The following is a 25,067-nucleotide window of genomic DNA, read 5'->3' as shown; positions in this document are numbered from 1 at the left end:
AAAGATTGGCCATGGCTTGTTGGGTGGGGTCACCCAGTGGTTCTCGGATGATTTTCTTGTTTAGCACACATAAGCATGCCTCTCTGATGACATAAAGCAGGTACTCTTCTGCAACAGATGGCTGGCAAGTAGTATGGGGAAATCTGGAAATCAAATTCCACTGGAGTTTGATGAATTTACTTTAAGTTATAATCATGCAATCGAACACCCACAATTTCTATCCTCGAAGCTCCTTGGCCTTTGGACTATAATTTTTTTTTAAGCAGAACCTGATGATTAGAAGCAATGATGAATGGCACCAGTAAACATAGAGGAAAAAGATGCCCATATGCCCACACTACTGCACGTCATTCCTATTCTGCTGCCAAGTAACAAGTGAACCAAAAGGGTAGGGAGGTCCTGCTGTTGCACTTTGTCTCCCAGTTATCCTCTACATCGGGGACTAAAACAAAAAATATCAGACTGCAAAGACCCTCAGGAAGTGGGCCCAAAACAAGGGAGTATTTTGGGTAGTCAGATGCGGGCCAGTGTAGGAGGAGAGCTATGTAAAAGATAAAGATAGTGGATTACAAAATGCAGGCATTGCTTGGGTAACCTTTTCAGTACACAATTGATTTTCAAACAGCAGTGTAATCACCTCTCCTGTTCTGTCAAGAGGCAAACAAGCGGCAGATAATGTCTCCACCTCAGGCCAGGACACACGTGGATGCAGGTGAGAAAGAAATACACAAACACTTGTGACACCAAAGAGGGAGCAGGGCCAAAACCAAGATAGGTTAGCCAACAGATGATGACTCTACAAAATGGGTGAGACTTTGGTAAACCAAGTCACATGCAGTGTTGCTAAGCACCAATTGAAAGGAACACCCGCCTCTAATACTGCTACTGCCATCCATGCTCCGGAAAAAGAAGTGAAAGCCAATAGTGACAATATTGTAATTTAATAATGTTTTATGCTAAGTGTTCAAACCATTTTAGTTAATTAATAGGACTTGTATTCATATATGTAATCATTTTGTAGTCAAACTGATCCCTACTGTTGCTTAGACTGGAGTGGAACTAGTAAATCTAACCCCATCTAAATCCAACACTTTGCCTACCGTTACTTAGACTGGAGTGGGAATAGTAAATATAACCTCTTTGATGGGTAGCACTTTCCATACTTTTGCTTAGACTCGAGTTGGAATAGTAAAATAAATCCCTATGAAGTTCAACAACTTCCCTACGGTTGCTTAGACTCAAGTAGGAATATTAAATCTAACCCTTTCCAAAGTGAGACAATTTCTCTACTATTGGTTAGACTGGGGTGGGAATGGTATATCTAATGTGTTCAGAACCCAACACTTTTCCTATTTTTGGTGAAAGAGAAATGATATAATTATTTGTTTATTGTTTATATACACATTTTTTTAAATATCTACATTATTTTTATTAAATGTGTTTTTGGGGCTTTAATATTTCACTATTTTATATATTGTCAAAATGAATACCCTATTTTATTGTTGAAATGTTCATACATATATATATATATTTCACAACTTTCTTTAACAGAAAGAAATGAGCGCACTCACGAATAATGTTTTCAAAGCTTTAATCCATTTTCTTTTTCTCTGGCATTATTCCACCACAAAACCAACGCATTTCAGTCTCCCTGAGACCTTGGAACTGTGACCAAGCTCTCAGGGAGACCAAAACTCGTTGCTTGTTTTGTGGAATAATGCCACAGTAAACGAAAGTGGATTAAAGCTTTGAAAACTTTATTCATGAGTGAGCTCCATTTCTTCTGTTAAAGAAAGTTGTGAAATATATTATACGGCTTGGCTCTACCGAGGAGATGCACCGCTGTTGTGAGCACTGAGATATTCAGCGAAGGAGAACCGCTCCGTGAAGGATATACATATATATCCGGAGACCGCCAGGAACCACAGGCCAGCATGGGCGGACTGAGATATTTTATCTCTATGGGGCATAAAGTCTCTATTTGATAGCCCCTGCCCATTTGCGAACCTGGGAGGAATGGCTGCAGCAGCACGAGGGGACTAAGGGCAGCAGCCGTGGACTTTTTCTTGATCTGAGGCTCCCTACACCACTCACCTGCAGGCTAGCACGGACCCATTGTTTCATCTCACTCTCCCACGCCACCAGCTCAGTCTGGCCGATACAGTGCATTCTGGGACATGAAGTTCTACATTTAGATCACAAACTATCATAGGTGTGCCAACAGCATTAGGGGGAGGAGTTCTGGGTGCTAGCAGGTATTTAACACAGGATGGAGCCAATTGGTGAAGGATTCGCTACAGTGTTGGGCACGGAGGACGCTGCCACTGGGATCATTTGAATAAAGCGTGTTGTCAGCCCTGAAATCCCCTCTGGCCTCTGAGTTCTTCTTTCGAGGGATATTTTCGGTATATATATATATATATATATATATATATATATATATATATATATATATATATATATATATATATATATATATATATATATATATATATATATATATTACCTACTGGCGGTCGCCAGTAGGTATATATAGTTAGGATTTTTTCTCTATGGGATTTTTGAAAATTCTATGTCTAATAACTTTGGCGTTTGTGGACGGAATTGGCTGAAATTTTCAGGAAAATGGAACATTTTGTTTCTGAGCAGCCACTGAAAATTTGGGGGGGTTTGTCAAGGGGGGGCTGAGAAAAAAGGGGGGTCCCAAAACGTGTTTTTCCCATGTTAATTTCCATAGGGCGGTTGGCCTCACTTTTAGCCCGAACGGCTGAATGGATTTCCACGAAACTTGGCAAAATTGTAGATATTGTTTGCCCGATGTGCCTTTGCTAGGTCTCAAGATATATGCTCCTGTGAATTTTGAGTAAATTAGGTTTAAAAAAAGATATATATCTAGAGCCGCGCCCCGGTGCGCGTACCGGGGAGCGCTCCGGGCGCGCCACGCGACTTGCGCACGGCAAGCTGATTGGTTCTCGGGTGTCTGTAAACATTCGAAACAGTCCGCAGCGGCCGCCATCTTGTGTCTCGGTAGGATTGAGACACAAGAGGTGGCAAAAATCAAAGGGGGAAATGAGCAAAAGGGGGCAGGGTACACCCCCCGGACCCCCTAGTTTTGATGTGGGGGCCATAAAAGGGTCCCGCGGGTAAAAAAAATGTTTTAAAAAAAATTCGATTTTCGCGGGGGGAGCGCCAGGTACGCGCACCGGGGAGCGTACGGGGGAGCGTACCATGGAGATAAAAAATGATACTTTTTTTTTTTTTAAATAGCATTTTTTTATAAATTGGAGGAAGTTCTGAAAAGAACTTTTTTTTGTTTTTGTTGTTTTATATTTTTTTAGACTTTTTAAAACGATTTTATATTTTTTTTGGATTTTTGTCAGGGGAAAAACAAAAACAGGGAATCCAAAACTGCTCAACAGGAGCAAAAAAATGTGAAAATTTAGGGACTGGCAGGGCAGCGGTGTTGCTGTTTCTTTATGGCAATGAGTTCAACACTCTGCTCCCCATAGCAGAGCAGTTCGTCACACTCCGTGCACAGAAATTTGATGCCTGCAAACACCGGCTGAATGTTAGGGACCTATCTTCCACGGGGTGGTCCCGAAGGTGTTGCTCCACCAGTGGAGGTGCTGCCGCCATCTGTGGGTAAATTCCGTGCCAGCTCTCTGACACTCTCCCTGGCAAAGTTGTTAGGGTGTCTTCTTTTCACATGCCTGATTTAATTAGCATTTCCAAAACTATATTTTTTCAGAGGGTTGCCTCTGGATAAACTACTACCACAAATTTTGCAGGTTACTTTTGGAGCGTTGACTTTTTTTTGTCCTTCAGGGATGTCATAAAATTTCCAGATGAAATGGTTTTTTTTCTTCTGCTGAGGAGGGTCCTCATCTAAAAATCTGTCTGAATCACTGCTGGATGACTCTCTTGCAGCCATTGCTGTAGATCAGAAAAGTAGGAGATGAACAAAGTACACAGAACAGCTCTTGCTCTCTCCAAGTACAAAGCAATAGTGAGAGAAATGGGTGGGTTTCACACAATTTGGAAAAAAAAAGTTCTGAACCAATGAAAAGTGTTATTTTAAAGTCACATGGTTTGACGCGCTTACGCTATGAAATTCACTGAAAAAACCATAGGTTATAGACCATATATAGTTAGGAATTAGCATTTACAAAACCTTGAAAATTCACTGAAAAAACCATAGGTTATAGACCATATATAGTTAGGAATTAGCATTTACAAAACCTTATTTTACTCACACAAAACCATTGAAATTCCATATATAGTTAGTTGCACTAACTATATATCGCGCACCCGCAATCCACTGCTGATGATGTCACATATTACATCATTCATGACATGGTCAGTGACATCACTGATGACATCACTGATGACATCTCAAATGATATCACTGATGACATCACTGATGACATCTCATTTGACATTACTGATCACATCACTGATGACATCATTCATGTGATGATACGATGAACCTCTTCAGACTCTAATATAACCTTAGATACACTCAGTGTAAACAGACACTCACAGACTGTCACTCATCCATGTAGTTACTCACACACCTAGTCAGTCTTGCAAAGAATCAATCACACCTCCATTTCCTCAACTATATAGTTATAGACACCTTACTTATTGGAACATATAATAACACATATTTACTCTGTTATACAATCCCTGATACAAGTTCACAATAATCCATACAGCCACTCACACATTCACTGGCTCTTATGCACAGTTATTTATATATGTCAACTATCACATGTACTGTGTTTTACATATGTACTTACTTTGACATGTAGCACTGAGATATCCATTCACTCACCAATACACTCATGCACACAGTCAACCGCCCATACAGCTGTTTCCACATGCACTTTTGAACCCATACATCTAGTGAATCAACTGCTCACACATCTATGCACAGAGTCATACACCTCCCAGACACCCACACACACACTCAGTCTCCCATACAAATACTTGGGCAACTAATCAATAACCCATATAGTTAGTCATATAGCTAATGATCAACACATGCATCAGATTACAAAACAACAGACACAATGATGCACAATTTAAAACAGTTTAGTCACTAACCCATGCACTCAGTGAGACACATTTAATCACTCACTTATACAGTCAGTCATGCACCTACTAAATCCTTCATCCAGACACTTATACATCCACTCATTCTTCAATATGTTAGACATATTTTAACTGTACAGAAACATACAGTCACTGGATGTTGTCATCAGTGATGTCAGGATGTTGTCATCAGTGATGTCATCAGTGATGTCATTTGAGATATCATCAGTGATGTCATCAGTGATGTCACTGACCATGTCATGAATGATGTAATATGTGACATCATCAGCAGTGGATTGCGGGTGCGCGATATATAGTTAGTGCAACTAACTATATATGGAATTTCAATGGTTTTGTGTGAGTAAAATAAGGTTTTGTAAATGCTAATTCCTAACTATATATGGTCTATAACCTATGTTTTTTTCAGTGAATATATATATATATATATATATATATATATATATATATATATATATATATATACATATATATACATATATCAACGCTCCACCTTCTGCCAGATACTCTCGCACTCTCTACTTTGTGCGTAAAGGCAGACTCACCCGAAATATCCATGCTCGAGAGAAAATAATCACCAGCACTCACAGGGGTAAATCCCTCTTTGGATTTAATGACACACAAAATCAACAGAACAAATGTGTTTCAGTGGTACGCCTTCCTCAGTGTTGGCGGCAGCCGCGTTCAAACCTCGTCATATAGACATCAACAAACCAATTATCCCCAAAGCTAATTGAAGGTCAGGCAAAGAATACCATTGAGAAGTCAGGATATCCGACCCATATTGTGTCATGTTAAGATGGTACCCAGTTGTTACACTTCAAAGTGGAACTTCGCAAATCTTTATAGAGCGTTGTAATCGATCACACACAGTGCGTTCAGGACAGCTTATGAAAATTCCCATACGCATCGGCTAATCATTATAAATATAGATAACCAACACATATCAATGCGGCGTAATTTTGCCCTGGATGGGCTAACTCCCTCTGGCACTTAACATTTTAACATTTAAAATTTTTAACGAACCTCCCATGTGTTACACATTAGTGCCCTGGATGGGCCATGTACCAAGACACTCCGGTAATACCTGCATTAGGATATCAATGTCATTTGCTGTGCGCCCGGGATGGACCTGCTCTCTTTAGCGACCCTACTTTTTACCAACAACCTAGCTGTTGCCGCATGTAAGGCAATTGTGTCCAGTATAGGCCACATGTCAAAGAATGCCACTCCACTTCCTAACTAGCCCCTACTAAGTCTGCTCGCCTTTATTTGCTGTACATATTTAAAAATGGACCCGGGTTCCTCCCCCACATCTAATCGTAGTGGTGATTTTGTTGCCATATCTAGAATGTAGCGCAATTCCAGTCTCCGCAATCGCTTCTCTCTATCTCCTTCCCTCATGTCACGTGCCACATGATCAATACAAAAGTATTTAATTAGTTGCCTATTGCTGTTATGAAGTGGCTGAAAGTGTCTAAAGACAGGATAACTCACGTCTTTATTCTGAATAGTCCTCTGTTGTTCTAAGATGCGAACTTTGGCAGGGTTGATGGTGCTGCCCACGTACCTCAGGCCAGGCTTGCAAGTTAAACAGTAAACTACAGATGATGTATTGCAGTTCATAAACTTTGAAATATGTTTAGGATCTTTCAGACCCCAAGTCATATATGTGCTCACCTTGCTGCTATTGGCACACGCTTTGCATCCACTACACGGAATAAAGCCTGTAATCCCTTGTAGCCCTCTCTGAACTTTAGGGGGTGGCGGATGACTCTCCACAAGCTGATCTTTAATGGACCGTGTTCTTTTAAATGTCAGTGAAGGGTGTGTCGGTAGATCCCGACCTATAACAACATCAGACTTTAGTATATGCCAGTTGGTCTGCAATATTCTCCTCACATTGCTAGCTGTGCTGGAGAATCCTGTTATCAGTCTGAAACAGTTTTTCGTCCCTAGATCTCCCTTTTTTGACTCATCCTTCAATTAGTCTGATCTGGATTTCTCTGCTGTTCTATTCATCGCTCCTTTCAGGATCCTCTTTGGGTAGCCCCTCACTTCAAATCTCTTTATACTTTTAGATGCATCTCTTCTGAAATCATCTTCCCTGGTGCTATTGCGTTTGATATGTAATAGTTCTCCATAGGGACAATGTTCTTCAAATTATCTGGGTGACTACTTCTCGCATGTAGAACTGAGTTCCGAGCCATGGACTTTCTAAGGAGTGCTATCTGGATCTTCCAATCTGCCACAAATACTCTCAGGTCCAGGAATGTAACCTCTGCCGAGCTTATACTACTCCGAAATCGGAGGTTAGGATCATTGGAGTTTAAATGATCAATGTATTGGGCTGCTGACTCCCTTGTGCCACACCAGATCATTAAGAGATCGTCAATGTAACGTGTCAGCCCATGTGATCTGCTTCTCCCACGTGCCTACAAACAGGTTTGCATTGCTGGGAGCGACGCAGGCCACCATGGCAGTCCCTCGCCGTTGTTTATAGATCTTGTCCTGGAAAATAAACATATTGTTGTGCAGACAGAAATGTAAAAACTCTAGTAGCATCTCACTATGCTCTAGAAACTTTAGAGTGCAATTTCTTAGAAAGCACCTGGTGGGCAAAATCCTATCTTCGTGTGCTATGCTAGTGTACAAGCTAGCTACATCAAGAGTTATCATTAGGAAGTCAGGTTCCCACACAATGCCCTCAATCTGTCTAAAAAAGTAATTTGTGTCCCTGGTGTACGAGGGTAGGTCTAATACAAAGGGGAACAAGAAATAGTCAATGAATATCGACATCTTCTCAGGTAGGCCACCAATGGACGAGATTACCAGTCGCCCCGGAGGGTTCAGCTTGTTCTTGCAAACTTTCAGTAAGTGATAAAATGTTGGTAGCCGTGGATATCGTGTTTGTTAGGAAAGTGAACTCTTCCATTGAGAGCATGCCTCTGGTTTGCCACTTCAAGATCAGTTGTTCATATTCTTTAATACTGTTCATGTATTCCATGACTGTGATCGGTAAGTCATTTTCCTGGTTGTTCAATTGGAGGAGTGCTTCCTTGCAGTAATTTTCTCAAGTTTGCAACACACATTTCCGCCCTTGTCTGAGGGCTTAATCACAATGGCGTCATTTGCCTCTAAATCTTTAAGTGCTTTTCTTTGTGCATATGTTATATTACATTTGTCTTTTCATTCGTCCAAGCTCTCTCGTAGTTTTAATAGATCTTGATTTACTTTGTCTGAGAAGATATCAATGGTATACACTGGTGTTTGTGGATAAAATGTGGAGGTTGGTCAGAAGGGACTAAGCGATCACTCTTGTGTGATCCCCAAATTGACAGGATGGTCCAAATCATCCGGACGTGTATCATCTCGCTGTGTACCTTCATTGCCCAATTCTTCTAGAACTGCTAACATGTCTAAGTCTTGCCCACTCAAGATATCTATTCCTGTGGGCTCAGTCATCATAGGACCGGTCTAGAATCCATACCTCTCATTTTAAAGAATCTTCCTCACAAATTGTAAACATCGATCCTAGTTTGGGCATATTCAAACTTACTTGTTGGACAGAAAGAAAGTCCTAGTTTGAGGACTGATTCTTCCACCGATGTGAATTCTTTGGATGTTAAATTGATGATCGTGAGAATCTTCTTATCTGCAACGGTATCTATTGCCTGAATTTCAAGTTGTGTTTGGGATGGGTGTTCCTGCCTCTGTTGCCCCTTCCTCGGTTGCCATCCTCCCCTTCTCGTGAGTCTGTTGTTTTTTGCTCTGGGGGTCTTCCTTTGCCTCCACGTAACCATGTCTGGCTTATGAGGTTTGATTCCTCGTGAAAATTGGGGGCGGGTGCTGGGCCACTTGCTCTTGCTCCACCACTTTCCTCTTCAGACTGTTCACCTCTGGAAACTTCCAATTCGGACGTGTCTCTCTGTTCTACAACTTTGCAGGACCTATCATTGCGCAGGTCTTAACTGGGCGCATCATAGTTTCTGGCAAACGAAAGGATTCTGCCCTGTTTGTAGTTCGGTGCATTGCGGTCGAACTATTACTGTTTTCGTTGTTTTATCTTGATTTTTGGCAGCTGGTTGGGCCTTTTATGCCGGCCCATTTTTTCCTCCAACCACATGTGTTCGGGTCCTCAGTCCTTTATATGTGGGGTCTTTCTTGTGGTTTTTTGTCCATGCTTGTGCCTGTTTTGGTGTTGTTTGGACTTGTGCTTCTGCAATGGCTTCTGAGGCTTCCTCTTCTGCGGCCCCTTTGGATGCCCTGCGCCTCCTTATCAATGAGGCTGTGGCTGCTGCTTTCCTGGCTAGGGACTCTGCTGGGCCTCCTCCCAAGAGGCCTCATGTTTCTGTGGATCCACAGGCTGACCCTGAGGATGACTTGGGTCCTGATGAGGATGTGGATGTGCGTGGTCGTTTTCAGGGTGCTGAGCTCACTGAACTGTTCGCCCATGTTCGGTCCAATTTGGGGTTCTCTCCTCCTGCCGCTGATGTTTTGGAGGATGACTTCTTCACGCAGTATGTCCAGCCTGATCCGGACTCTTTGCCTTTGCCCGGGGCGATCCGCAAGGTGTTGTCTCACGAATGGATGGAGGTGGACAAGTCTGCTTTTCCTCGTTTTCTGTCTCGGCGTTACCCTCTGGAGGGTTTTGTTGCTGAGTTCCCTTAGGCTGTGAAGGTTGATAATCTTATGGCTGGTCTTTCCTATCAGGGTTTGGTCGTTTCTGAGGACGCCCTTCCTGCGGACCCTGTGGATAAACGTGTTGAAGGTGCGGTGAAGCTTTCTTATGCTGCTTCCAATTTTTCTATCCGTGCGACTGCCTATTCGAACTATATGGTTCAGTCGCTTCTTAAGGATTTCCAGTCCCTGTCAGTTCTGCTGCGAGACGGCGAGGATGCCACACCTCTTTTGTCTTTGATGGAACAGCAGGTGCGGTACCTCTTGGATATTTCCTTTGACAATTTGGGGGCGGCGGCGGCTGCTTCTGGTGCTTCCATCACTGCCCGTCGTCATATTTGGATGCGTTCCTGGAAGGCGGAGTCTTCCCAGAAGTCAGTCCTCCTTAAGTTGCCCTTTGAAGGTTCCAAGGTGTTCGGTCCTCAGCTGGAGGGTATGGTCAAGCAGTCTGCTGAGAACCGCAAGCTGGTGGCTCCGGTCCGCCCTCCTTCTCGGGGTCGTGGGTTTGGTTACCGTCGCGCTTTTGGGCCTCCTGCTCGTAGCGCTTCTCAGCCCTTTCGTGGCAGGGGTCATGGCCGGGGAGCCCCTGGAAGTGCCAAGCCCCGGGCTGCTGCCGGTGTTGCCACCCCCGCTTCCTCCTCTTCTCAATGACTGCCTGCCTTTACCAGTTGGTTGTCGCCTCCAGTCCTCCCGCGCCCAGTGGTTGTCAGTCCCGGATGCCTGGGCGGTTCAGACTGTTTCGGAAGGTTGCCGGCTCGAGTTTTCCTCTCCTCCTCCTCCAGGTTTTGTTCGGACTCCCCTGCCCCATCTTCCTCTGCGCAGAGATGCTTTGTTGGCAGGTGTCCGGCTCCTGTTGGAAAAGAGGGCTATTGTGGAGGTTCCTCCTCTGGAGAGGGACAGGGGTTGCTATTCAATCCTCTTTCTTGTCTCAAAGAAAGACACTTCGGATCTTCGTTCTGTTTTGGATCTGAAGCGGGTCAATCGCTTCGTTGTCCACCGTCCATTCAAGATGGTGACGCTCCAGTCCATCCTACCTCTGGTCCTGCCGGGGGGCTTCCTGGCATCCCTGGATCTGATGGATGCGTATTTGCACGTTCCTGTCCACCCGGACGACCAGCGTTTTCTCCGATTTGCTGTGGGGGCCCTGCACTATCAGCTCCGGGTGCTTCCTTTCGGCCTTTCGTCGGCGCCCAGAGTGTTCACCAAGCTCTTGGCCCCTCTGGTGGGTATCCTTCATTCCAGGGGTCTGCTGGTGTTTCCTTATCTGGATGACTGGTTGATTGTATCTCCTTCTTTTTCACAGGCTCTGTCGGATGTGGACCAGGTGTGTCTTCTGCTGGGTTCCTTTGGGTTCCTTATCAGCCAACAGGAAATCATCCCTGGTGCCCTCCCAGTCCCTGAAGTTCCTGGGGGCTCTCTTCCGCATGGACATGGACATGGTTTTTCTCTCGCAGGAGCGCCAGTTGACTTTGTTTCGTCACCTTTCCTGGCTTCTGTCCCAATCCCGGGTGTCTGCCCGTCTCTGGTTACGGAGTCAGGGGGAGATGGCGTCCACTCTGCATCTCCTTCCTTGGTCCAGGCTCCATCTGTACCCCCTGTTGCATCATGTCCTGTCACACTGGGATCCTGCCTCCTTGGACTACGAGACTCTGATCCCTGCCACTCCGGGGATTCGGGCGGATCTCCAGTGGTGGTTGTCCCCTCTCTCTCTTTCCCGGGGGTTCGATCTCCTTCCTCCTCAGTCTGTGGTCGTGTTGTCCACGGATGCCAGTGCTTTGGGGTGGGGTGACGTTCTGGGTGCCTCCAAGGCTCAGGGTCGGTGGTCCAGTTTCGAATCCCTCCAGTCCTCAAACTGGAAAGAGTTGAGGGCGGTTTGGTTGGCTCTTCTTTGGTTCGCTCCTCTCCTTCGGGGTTGGGCGGTCTCTGTGCAGACTGACAATCAGGGGGTTCGTTCTTATGTGAATCACCAGGGGGGCATGTGTCGTGCTCTGTTTCTCCTATCCCGGGAGATCAGCCTTTGGGCCGAGTCGAGTCTCCTGTCTCTGACGGCGGTCTATCTTCCAGGGAAGGAGAATGGGCCTGCGGATTCTTTGAGCAGGGTGTTCCTCTCCTCGGTGTCCCTCTGTCTGTCCCCGGACTTGTTCGACCTGATTGTCCTCCGGTTCCGCCTTCCTTGGCTGGATCTTTTCGCCTCGGAGGAGTCCGCCCTTCTTCCTCGGTTTTGCAGCATAGTTCCCTCTCCGTTGGCATGGGCTTCCGATGCTTTCTCGATTCCTTGGTCGAGGGGTCTGCTGTTTGCCTTCCCTCCGTTTGCCTTAATTCCGAGGGTCCTCCGGAAGATTTGGTTGGATCGGGCAGGGTTCTCCTGGTGGTTCCGGAGTGGTCTCTGCAGTCTTGGTTCCCCCTTCTGCTGGCCTTTTCTGTCTGCCCCCATTGGAGGTTTCCTCTGTCTCCCTCCCCCCTGCGGGCTCCTCTTCTCAGTCTTGCCTCCCTTTGACGCCTCCGGCTGGGGGTTTGGCACTTGAGAGGTTGAGTTCGCTGGGTCTGGGTTGCTCGGTGGAGGTTGCCCAATGTCTCCAGCTTTCCCTGCGTCCTTCCACCTTCACTGGAAGAGTTTCTCCTCCTGGTGTCTTGGGAGGGGTCTCTCTTCTGCCTCTTGTGAGGCCGTGAGGGTGTTGGACTTCTTGCGGGATGGTTTTGTCTTGGGGCTTGCGGTTTCTTCCCTGCGGGCGCAATGGGCTGCCATTCTTGCTTTTCGGGGTTCCTCTGTTTCCTCTGTCTCCCCGTTGGTGGCTCGCCTTCTGCGGAGATTCTTGCTTCAGCGTCCTGTCTCTCGTTCTCCTGTGCCTCCTTGGGATCTTACCTTGGTTCTCTGAGCTTTGACGGGTCCTCCTTTCGAGCCTTTGGACTCCGTGGCCCTGAAGTTCCTTTCTGCTAAGGTTATTTTCCTGCTGGCCATTACTTCTGGGCGGAGGGTTGGTGAGATTGGGGCGCTGATGGCTTCCCCCCCCTTCTTGCGCTTTTGCGAGGATAAGGTCATTCTCCGTCCGAGTCAGTTCTTTCATCCTAAGGTGGTGTCTTCTTTTCACTGTCAGGAGGATATTGTTCTCCCGGTGTTTTTTCCGGCTCCTGCCTCTCCTGAGGAGGTGCTCCTCCATTCGTTGGACGTGCTGAGGGCTCTCCGCGTCTACTTGGAGCGTACGGCTGGTTTCCGTAAAGTGGATTCCCTATTTGTCACCTATGGCCTCTCGGGTCTGGGGCTTCGGCCTTCTTTGTCCACCTTGTCTCGTTGGGTCGGGGGCGCAGTGGTTTCTGCTTACGATTCTGCCCACTGTCCTCTGCCTTCTTCTGTTCAGGGTCGGTCGACTCGGAGCGTGTCTTCCTCCTGGGCCATGTTCAAGGGGGCCTCTTTGAGGGACATTTGCAATGCTGCCACGTGGGCTTCTCCCCATACTTTGGTTACCCATTATCGTCTTCAGTTGGGGATGGCGGCCTCTGCTGCTTTTGGGGCTAGTGTCCTGTCTGCGGTACATGATTTGTAATTTGTACTGTTTTCTGTTGATTAAAATGGACCTGTTTTTCTCGTACTTTCTGGTCTGTTTTTTTCTTACAATCACTGTGTGCTTGGGTATGGGCTCACTTGTTAGGAATGGGACGGGGAGACAGGACGAGGAGGTAATGCCCGGTTACTCACCGGTAATATCCATTACTCCGAGTCCTGGTCTCCCCGTCCCATTCCTGAGCCCTTCCCTCCCTCCCTGGTTTGGGTTTCTTGGGGTGATTGTCTGTTTTTTTGTTCTGGTTTCTTTGGTATTCTCAGGATGTTTGTTTATTGCACTTCACCCTTTATAGTCACGTGATGGTGACGTCATCCTAGGGGGAAGTGCAAACAGCTCAGCTAAGTTAAGGGTTTCTGTAGAGCAGACTAGCTGCTCACTTGTCAGGAATGGGACGGGGAGACCAGGATTCGGAGTAATGGATATTACCGGTGAGTAACCGGGCATTTGTGACCATGGGTAAAGAATGTAATCTCCCTATGGCACATTACCCCTATTCCCCGGACTCAGAGACAGGTTGTCCAGTATTAAGTATTGGGTAAAAAAACACATAGTGACATTGTCAATAACTTATTTATTTTAAAGGCATGTTGTTTTAAACTATAAGTGGAGGAACGCATTTCGCTAGGGCACTGCAAGCTTGTTGCTTCACACGTGCACTCACTTTAACGGCAGGTTGCAGGAGCGGACTCACCATTATAAAAATGCAATTATTTTCATGTGTGGGCAATCAGTGTGATCGGCCGTTTCAGGTGCAAGCAGTACATCAACGGGCAGTGCACATGCGTGCAAGTGCTCTAGTGGCTTCCAGGTACTACAGCATGCCGAGCCAGGGGGCTTCTAAGCACCCAGAGTTAACACTGGCTTGGAGCGTGCTTGACCCCTTGGCGGTGCCCTGGTTGTTTTATTTGGCATGGGGAGTGTCTCAAAGAAGCAGGTTTGCTGCTTCTGCCCCAATATAAGCTACCATAATAAAATACGCGCGTTGTGTGGGGATGCTGACCGTCAGTGTGAAAGGCTAAAGCGTGCCCAGTGGGGTGCTGTCATCCCCCCCACCCGCACCGGAGGGGCACAGATGTGAAAGTCATGCAGTTCCCAAGATCTAAAGAAAATAAATAGCAAACTATGATCATTTTGAAGCTGAGTGAAGGGTGTGCAGAGTGACAGTGAAAGGCAGCAGAGATTGATACAAGTTGTGATGCGTCATGTCTTCTGCTTAGACGAGGGAAAACAACTCTGGTAAATGAACATTATCTAGAACATGATGTTAGTTTAGATGAATAATGAAACTGCTGACAACAGTCGATCACCCATCCCAAGAGTTTTTTCTTTGTATTCTGCTTTTTGTAGTACTGCTTTATTAAATTGTAATGATTTGAACTAATTTGCATGTAAATATTACATGTGTGTTTTTTACTACCCAACTCGGTGCCCTACGTTGTTCCCCCCCTTAGGGATTGAGACGTAGGTCACAATTATAATATACACATTACGCAGTGGGAGCATAAGGAACAAAGCTGTCTTTCCAGGATTGAAACGTATAACCTGCAGGTTACACCGGAATTTCTGCAAGAAGCACATGGACCTTCTGGGCGTTCCTGTTAGTATTCAAAGCTGTGACGTGCAGATTATATACTGTTCCCTAAAGCCCAATTAACACGTATTTACAATTCTGTAAAACTGCTGCACTCTGGTAATCAGCGGGTGTTAAGTACAAATGCTTGCACGCCTATATTCGTGTTGTACATAGGCATGGAAAAAAAGTTACACTTTTGTGACTTTTTTTATCATGAACAGGGCAGATGAAACTATCCAAGAAGACCGTATCGCCTTCTGGGAGTCTAAACTTTCAATATATTAGCTAAGGCTCATTGTCTCAGTGGCCAGTAGGGTGGAATTCCTAAGTGATCATAGTTACCCTTCAATAAAACCTCTGTAGGGTTTTTAAAAGGACCCTCACCCACAGATTGCCTGTGGCCTGTTTCATCATCAAGTCCCTCATCCAGAAGAATGGTACAGCTGGATGGGCTCCACCTTCTACAATGAGCTCTTGAAAGGCCTCCTTGTCCCAGTCATTGCAATATGAGACAATCCTACCCCCAAGCAGGCCTATCTACACCTAGTTATGTTATGTTAAAGACATTTGTAGCCAATATAGAAAATTTGAGTCTCTGACTCGAGGAGTACAGCACGGATCCTCCGGACAGTGCCTTGAATGCCAAATGAGATGCCATCGGTGGTTTACTCCCCGGTGATTGATTCTATCAACACTAATTGATGCGGACCGCCACCTGAGGGGCTGTAATCCTGACTTCACCTCATCATAGGTTGTCTCCACCCTCCCCTCGTCCTGAGTAAAACCCGCCCACAGAGGATATAATTTACCCTCCATGCGCCAGGGTCGAAACGTCAACACTATCCCCCAGTGGGCCTGTACCTAACTTCACCCCAGCCCTGCCTTTTCACAGATGAATAAACTCTGTGCGTTATCAGGAAACAGTAAATACTTGTAAATCCATGAGGGACAGGCCCAATTGTAAAACTGGTGCTACTGTAAACCACGACCAGTTTACTAAGGACATTACGATCTGATTCTGTTTGACTAAAAACAAAATTCCTCCTCATCGCTCCCCCAAACAAACAGACACGATCCGCGATTGGATGCAGCACCTAACTGCACTCGATGGTCAACCTCGCATTATTGATTCTGCGAAATCCCTAGGAATAATTCTGGACAATAATCTAAACATGCAGAAACACATCAGCGCTGCAACTAAAGGAGCCAATTTTCAGCTGAACACTCTGAGAAAACTGAAAACATTCATACCCGTGAATGACTTTAAACAGGCAGTCCAAGCCCTAGTAATTACCAGAGTGGATTATGGAAGTGTCGCTCTCTGCGGCCTTCCCAGATCAACAACCGCTCCGCTAAGAGCATCAATCAATACAGCCGCTAGATTCATCACAGGCACTAGAAGAAACTGCCCCATTTCCCCCGACCTTCGTGCCCTCAACTGGTTACATTTTGAGGCCAGAATCCATCTGAAAATCGCCTGTAAGACTCATAAGGCATTGCATCAAAAACACCAAGATACATTGCGGAGAAACTAGTTATTTTGGGTGGTAGCAGAACAACTAGGAGCTCTGATAATCTTCTACTTAAACCACAACGTTTCTCCAAGAAAAAAACCTACAAACGTACCTTCTCAGGAATGGCCCTCAGGATTTGGAATGCCTTACCCACAGAAACAAAATGAATTCCGTACGCTGCCTTCTTCAAAAAAGAAGTAAAAGCAATCCTCTTAGCTAGATTCAATTGAACTCTCTTATATATATATTTGTTGATATGTGCTAGTCATTAACTTTTACCAGGAATGTATTTGCTTAAGTCATTTTACTCGCATGTATTTGTCAAATCACCATTATCAGCCTAGGAAAGCGCTCTAATACCTGCAAGGGTCCTGTTTGCGCTATATAAAACTGTCAAAATAAATAAAGAAATAAATACATTGTTTAGTTTATCCTTTGAATTCCTTTCCTATATTTCTGTTCTAGCCCACAAGCACTCTTCTTCTTCACACTCCATTTGGAGCTACTCTTTTTCTATTTTGAAGCATTGAGTACAGTGATCTGTTATAATAACTGCAATTAAACAGTCACTTTTGGAGTTATTTATGGTGCCTGTGTGTCATTTTGAGGATATATTTAATTGAATTAATAAATAGTTTGGGTACATTTATGATACAATTTCATCTCTGTGTGTCCCATGCATATATATTTTGACTTAATGAATGCCTTTCAGAACTAAAAAGCAATAAAAGTAGTGTAGGACCATTGTTTTCTATACCGAAAGAAATTTGTAGTGTGCAGCGTAGATCGGGGGTTGTCTTTGCGCTACAGATGCAAAAGAAAAAGGCTACTGGTAAAAAATCCAGGTTTTTAGGGACTTTCTGAATTTTCGAAGGGAGAGAGCTGATCTTATTTGAAAAGGGAGGAGAGTCCACTGATTGGTTGCTCCTGCCAGGAAACTGCTTCCTCCCCATTTGGATTTTTTGTACCTAAAGGTGTTTATTTTGAACTGGGGTGGCAAAGTGAGCTAAAGAATGATGATGGATTCAACCCAGATCTGTGACTGGGGTGAGCATCTAAAAAGTTTCATTGCTCTGTCCATCATCTCCATGTGTTTGCTTTGTTCGCCCAGAAGTGGGTCCCTTGTTACCACGTTGCCCTTGTGTGTTAATGATACTAAAGATTTCCTCAACAAAATCCTCTTTCTGGAGTGGCAGGATAAAAATCTTCTCATAACCATGGACGTAAACTGACTGTATACAGTGATTGACCATGAACAGGGCGTGGCAACATGTGCCAAATATCTGGGGCACAGAATCATCAGATTTTTGGAATACACACAGATGATAGTGGACATGATTAGGTTCTGCCTTACCAACATCTTCTTCATGTTCAATCACGGACTGTATAGACAAACCCTCGGCACAGCTATTGGCACATGCTTTTCCCTTAGCTTCACCAACCTGTTCATAGGAGCATGGGAGGAAGAGATAAGGAAAGAAACAAACTTACGTCTGGACCACGCAAAAGTTATCTTGTGGCTCAGGTATATAGACAACCTATTTGTTGTCTGGAATGGCAGCGAACAGGAGGGTCAGAGATTTGTAGCCAAAATCAACAACAATTCTCACATCCTGAAACTTACCAGTATGATCAGCAAGAAAGAGGTGGAATATTTGGACACCAAGATAAAGATAGTCTCCAATAAGGTCCACATGAGCATATTTGGAAATACACAGAGGGAACACTTTACTACACGCAATGAGTAGCCGCCCAGACAATTTGAAGTGGAGTATCCCCTATGGGAAACTACTCAGAGCGAAACGTAACTGCAGCTCCGTGGAAGCATTCACTAGGGAACAAGGAACCATTATTACCAGATTTCTATGGGTTCTCAAAAGAGCAACAGAAAGGGTTAAAAATATTGACAGGTGCACCATCCTCGAGAACACCAACATGAGCAACCCACAGATTACTGATGGCAGTGAAACCAGGGTCATCCTCACTTACAATGGGAATTCCGACCATTACACATAACTGGAACATTCTTAGAGAGGACCCTGTCATTGGCCACACTATCCCTATAAGACCGAGCATTACATACAGAAGAGGACGCAACCTATGAGATTTACTAGTACACAGTGATCTCACAGGCACGATGCAGACCAGGGGAACCAGCTTGCAGGGCTTCTTTCCTTGCGGCGATTGCAAGGCTTGTGGCAACAGCGGCATGAAGAATGAGTTCTTCAATACCAGTACCAATAGCATGGTACCAATCAAACAGTTCCTCACCTGTAGCACCACCTTCGTAGTTTATGTACTGGAGTGCCCATGCAATTTTTGGTACTTAGGCAGCACAATTCTTATGTCCAAAAAAAGAATCCTTGAGCATATGAGGGCCATAACGAACAGAGACCAGCAATATCTGGTTGCCAGGCATTATGAGACACACCACTACTCAGACAGCTCCAAACTTGTCTATTATGCTATAGAACATGTAATGGGCAACAGGAGAGGAGGCAATCGTACATTGAGACTCAGACGCGAGAGCAGGTATATCATAGGGATGGACACTCATCCAAATGGACACAACATTGATGAGGAGATGGCAGTAAACCTGCAGGAACCCTAAACCCCATAAGGCGGATAGGGCAGTTAACCCTTTGCATACTCATTTTGAACCTGTTATTTTGAACCTGTTTTTCTATACATTATTACCTGTATATATCCACGATTGTCTTTGCATAAGTATTATCTTCTTATCTTTTTATCTCATTTGATCTGTACTCAAGTATCATTGTATCACTATTGCATTTGTCTCTTGCTTGGCGCCCATTCTTTGTATATCTACATATATTCTCTGTATTTACACATTTGTCTCTCAATCCATTCTGACACTTTGCTCTCCTTCTGCATTTTTCACAGGAGGAAAGGAAGGTATCCATGTCTTGTGCCTGTAACAATGGCACCCTTTTCTTCACAACATCCTTGTGTTGCAACTCAGCTACCAGATAAGACAAGATTTGCTTGTTATTTTATGATATATTTTGGTTATCAATATGCACTGTAGTAAGATGACATACAGGGTGTTTTTGATTAAGTTTAGAGTGTCTTGCATTGCATTTCTTCCTGGGGGCAAGAGTGATCATGGCCCTAAGCCACTATTGGTGAGACAAACTTTATAGAATTGTATCACACGTGGGGCGTAACATTCTAGAATCTACTGTTCATGTCACTATCAAGAGGAAAACTCAGCCCCAGGCCTGGCATTATGCTTAGAAAAAGTGTCCTGGTGGATGAATAATTCCTACCTGAAACTTAATGGAGCAAAGACTGAATTAATGCTTCTGGGTAATAATACCACACAAAGAATCGACTCCTCCTGGCCCAATTGTCTGGGCCCACCACCCTCTCCCAAAGCTCAAACAAGAGTCTTTGAGTGTGGTTAGATCATAGCCTAGACTTTAAAGAGCAAGCACGTAAGGTAGCAGCCTGCTGATATGGAATATTAGGAATGCTCAGAAAGATCCTCCCCCGGCTTCAGCTTCCTGCTTGTAGAGTTCTGGTCCAGGCACTAATCTTGTCCCACCTTGATTAGGCTAACGCCCTATATCTAGGAGCCCCTCTTTCTACTATTAAAAAGTTGCAGATTATGCAAAATTATGCAACATGTCTACTCACTAATTCTTCAAAATGTGCTTCAGCCAAACCCTCGCTCACTGCGCTTCACTGGTTGCCGATTCAAGAAAGAGTTCATTTTAAGGCGTTGTGTATTACTCACAAGGTTATATCACGCAAAGAGCCACCCATTATCAGATCCCTCATTCAGTCTTATCGTCCTTCCAGGTCACTCCGATCTGACAACAAGCAGTTAGCAGCAATTCCAATAATAAAGAAAGCGCAAAGCGGAGGACGCCGCTTCGCGCACAATGCTGCAAAACTGTGCAACCACTTACCTTTGTGGATTTGCTGTGAAACAAATTATCTTACCTTCCGCAAGCTTCTGAAGATCGCTTTATTTCCTTAAATTCCTTCAAGCTTGAAGTGGTCTGCACTAGCACTGGGATGCCTCCGGGTAGCCATGTCCTCTAGAAATGCCTTTTCAATTCAATTCAATTCAATTCATGACGGTCTTGGGATGGTACACCACCAAGTACACCCGTGGGGCAAAGCATTTTGGAAATTACAGTTCCGAACGAATTTGGGACGGTTCACCACCAGCTACCAGCCATACAGCAGCACTGACCACTATGGAGAATAAATAGGACATGGCAGCTTTGTCATCTATCAGGATGAATACGGCATTATCCGCACATTGGAAGCAGTCAAACACTAGGAATAGTAACACGAAGGCCTTCTTTTTCCTGAGTTTGCATGTGGCGGAACTACATTTACCGGCATGCACTGCCTTTGATCGGTTATCCCATAGAAGCTCAGGGCACTGAGGTTCTGTAGACTTTTATGTGGCATACACACTACATAACACATTGAAAGAATGCGAGGCAGAAGGAGACCATTCTTGGCCTCTATTAAGTAACACCAGGGCATCCAGAGTATATCACATAGCACCATTATATTATGACACTATCTAGTACCATGATGTTTTTTGCCCACACTGATCACTCACAAAGGGATGGGCTTCAGACATGTGCATTTACTGGGCATATGAAATTAATAATTGCCAATAACAACCATGTTTTGCATTTTGTTTTCCTTTTTTACCATTCAAAGATTCCTTCTTTTCACTTTTGCTGCCCCACCTGAAACCTTCCTACTCTGCAGCACAGCGGCCGGGCTTGGCTCCGCCAGAACTCGCGGGTGAAACCGACCGGCCGGGCTTGGCTCCACCGGCCGGACTACAGCCCCCAGCATCCCTTGGGGGGCTGCGACGTGAACAAACAGCGCGCCAGGCGGCGCATCATAAGAAGCCTGCAGGTCCCTCGTCCCGCGAGGACGCGCGCGGGACGCGCCGGACGAAGCCCGGACTAAGGGCGGACAGTCTAAGACAGTCCAAGACTGGCCACGACTGGACTGGGCCATACCTCCTGAGCGATAATCTATCTGTTGGGAATTAGAGTGGGTTTAGCTCCCTGGTCTAGTCTTTTTCCTTTTACTTTGTTTTCTATGGTGTCCTTCCTCTGTTTCCTTGTTTTCGGTAACCCCGCCCCCCTTCCCTCCGTGGATTTAGGTCGCCAGCACTAGGGCTCTGTGCTTGGTTTCTGACCTTGTTGGCGTTTTTCGGAAGTCGGGATTTCGCGTACTCCTGGATTCTTCGTGGGAACCTGTGGGACTTTGGATAATTCCACTCGCTTCTTAGCAAACGGAGGCTTTCTGCTGCACGAGGCTTCGTGTCAGCCGCCCGGATGGGTGCAGCTCCGGTCGGCTTCCAGAGAGAGTGAGCAGCGGCGGTAAAGTAAAAGGAAGCGGCCGCTTTGGAAAGCGCGTACACTTTCTGTTGCTGTTTTTGGGATATATTCGGGACTGTGTGAAAGGGTTTTCCTCGACGAGGGAACCTCGTAAGCTTTACCGGGTCCTGGTCGCCCGAGGTTTAGTGTAGTTTTTTCTAGCGCTATCATGGTGGCGTGTTTAGTCTGTGGCCACAGAGAGTGGGAATTTTGTTGGATTGATTAGTGCCCAGTGCGCACTATACGTTTTTCTTCCTGGGGTTTTTTATGTCAGACGTATGACTTTTTTCCCCCTGTCACGTGTATCGTACTAAGCAGGATTTGGACTTGCTCTTGGATTGTTTGCTCTCCTCGGATATTTCCTGAAATGTTACACAAGTAAGGAGGGGATTGGGGTGTGTTGGATGTGTTTACTGGGTGGGAACGGGGAATCAAAGGAAGGAGCACTGGGCTATATGTTAACGTACTCTTTCTTTTCTGTATTTCTTTTCTCTTGTGGCTGCAGGTCAGGATCCCCTTCCCCAAGCTACAGAAGAGGGTCTGCTGTGCTGTAACAGGGAGAGAGCATTGGCTTTGCTTTTTCTTTGTTTTACGTTTTTTCCTACCTTCTCCCTTCTCCCGGTTCGCGTTTCACGCTGTACATAAGTGCGTGGGGCGATCAGAGAGGAGGCAGATGAGTGGGGCCATCCTCGCTTCCGTGGTTGTGGGTTGAGTCGGCGAAAGATCCAACAGAAAACCAAGCCCACGAAATTGCAACCACCTGAGCGAGTATGGATGAGGATGGGAATGTGTTGGAAGAAAGGGACCCTACAGTGCAGGAACTAATGGGGGCTGTTCATGCACTTCAGATTAAGGTGCAAGAATTACAGCAGGAGAACCAAGGGTTACGTCAGGAAATGAGTGCAGGGAAGGCTAAGGCTCCGGTTTGGGGAATGGGTAAACCTTCTATAGTACAGCCTGCTACTTTTCAATTTGATAGGGGTGCGAGTACCAGTAATCCCCCCCTAACAGTGAACGTGACAACACCCTCCCCTGTACCTTTGGCAGTTCCTGAAAGATTCACTGGAGACCCCAGTAAATATAGCATCTTTATGAATCAGTGCCATTTGCACTTTATGTGTCGACCTGCATCGTTCCCTAATGACTCTACCAAGGTGGCTTTTGTTATATCTTATTTAGCCGGCACAGCGGCGTCTTGGGCCGTGCCCCTGGTAGAGAGTGATGACCCTGTTCTGTATAATTATGAGGCTTTCAAGGAACAGATGCGTTGTCTCTTTGCCAAGCATGCGTTTATGCAAGCGAGCGACGCTGAATTATTGAAACTGAGACAGGGAAAACAAGACTTAATGACTTATGTGTCCACCTTTAATCGGTTGGTTTCCGAAACCCATTGGCCCGCCGAGAAAAGGACTTCCTTATTTTATCAAGGATTGTCTGAGGACCTAAAAGACATAGTCTCACAGGTGGTGAATCCACCTGAAGACTGTGTAGAATTCATTGATCTTGTGGTGAAGCTGAACCACAGGCTGACTGAACGGAGAGGCGAGAAAAACCGCTTTCAGTTCTCTCGTGTGGTTCCCTCTAAGGTGGAGGTGAAGAGCTCAGGGGAGAGTAGGGCGATCTCTGAACCCATGGAGATAGGAAGTGTGCGGGGCCCCTTAACAGCTGAGGAGAAAAGCAGAAGACGAACTCAGAATCTGTGTTTGTACTGTGGGTTAGGAGGACACTATGCCAGGGATTGCACAGTCAAACCTTCTTCCTTCTCAAACAGGAAGGTGGTGGCTTGTGTACGGCCTTCTGTGGAATTGGAGATGAGAGATCGACTTAATCCTTCTTACCAGATTTCTGGTATAGTCAAACGAGTCCCCAAACATTTCATGATCACTGTCTGCTTAGTGATTTCCAACAGCCACAGGACTCCGGTGGCAGCCTTATTGGATTCAGGGGCCACTGGCAATTTTATGGACATTAAGTTAGCGGAACAATTGAAAGTGCCCTGGATTCTAAAGGAGCAACCCGAACCTGTGAGGGCCATAGATGGAACAGAATTGTCCTCAGGTACTATCACTAAACAGACTGAGCCCTTATGCATGATCTGTGATAATGGACATTCAGAGTACCTTGGGTTTGATTTGATTGATGCCCCTTCGTTTGGTGTTGTGTTGGGGGTTCCTTGGTTGCAATCACACAATCCCCGCATCGATTGGTTTAGGAGAACAGTGACTCTTGATTCTGTGTTTTGTTTGCAAAGTTGTTATAAAGTTGCTACTGATTGGGTTACGCCTCTCTCTTGTGCAGTTGGAGATGGCTTGCGGTGTGACGTGCAGACAATACCGGAAGCTTATTTGGAGTTTGCGGAGGTGTTTGACAAAGGGCGAGCGAGGGACTTGCCTCCCCACCGTTCTTTTGATTGTCGCATAGACTTGATACCTGGGGCAACTTTACCTTGTTGCCGTGTCTACGCCTTATCTGGGCCGGAAGAACATCATTTAAAGGAGTACCTAGACGAGATGCTGGCTAAGGGGTTTATTCGACCTTCCTCTTCTCCTGCCTCTTCGGCTATCTTTTTCATTCCCAAACGGGAAGGTGGTCTACGCGCCTGTGTGGACTATAGGGCGCTCAATAAAGGGACTATTAAGAACAAGTACCCTCTCCCCTTGATCCCGGTATTGCTCGATCAGCTGAGGCACGCGACGGTGTTTACCAAATTAGACCTCCGAGGGGCATACCATCTCATACGAGTCCGTGAAGGCGATGAGTGGAAGACCGCCTTCCGGACTAAATTCGGACTGTACGAGTACTGTGTTATGCCCTTCGGGTTGTGTAATGCCCCGGCGGCCTTTCAGTTTTTTATCAATGAGATACTGAGGGAGTTTCTGGATGTGAGCGTGATAGTCTACATAGATGACATACTGATCTTCTCAAACACGGATGCGGAACATGTCAAACACGTTCGGCAAGTGTTACAGACCTTGAGAGATCATCAGTTGTTTGTCAGACCTGAGAAGTGTACTTTTCATACCGACAGGGTTGAGTTTCTTGGGTTTGTTGTCTCGGTGGAGGGCATTAGGATGGATCCTCGGAAGATCGAGGCAATCACCTCGTGGCCAGCGCCAAAGAATGTGAAAGACGTCCAGGTGTTGTTAGGATTCGCTAACTTCTATAGAAGGTTTATCTCCCATTTTTCTGAGATAGTGGCCCCTATGACGGTATTGTTGCGGAAAGGGGTTCCTTTTGTTTGGTC

The sequence above is a fragment of the Lissotriton helveticus genome, chromosome 7 (assembly GCF_964261635.1).
Source record: "Lissotriton helveticus chromosome 7, aLisHel1.1, whole genome shotgun sequence".
Lineage (NCBI taxonomy): Eukaryota > Metazoa > Chordata > Amphibia > Caudata > Salamandridae > Lissotriton > Lissotriton helveticus.
Note: the sequence above shows the minus strand (reverse complement) of the source record.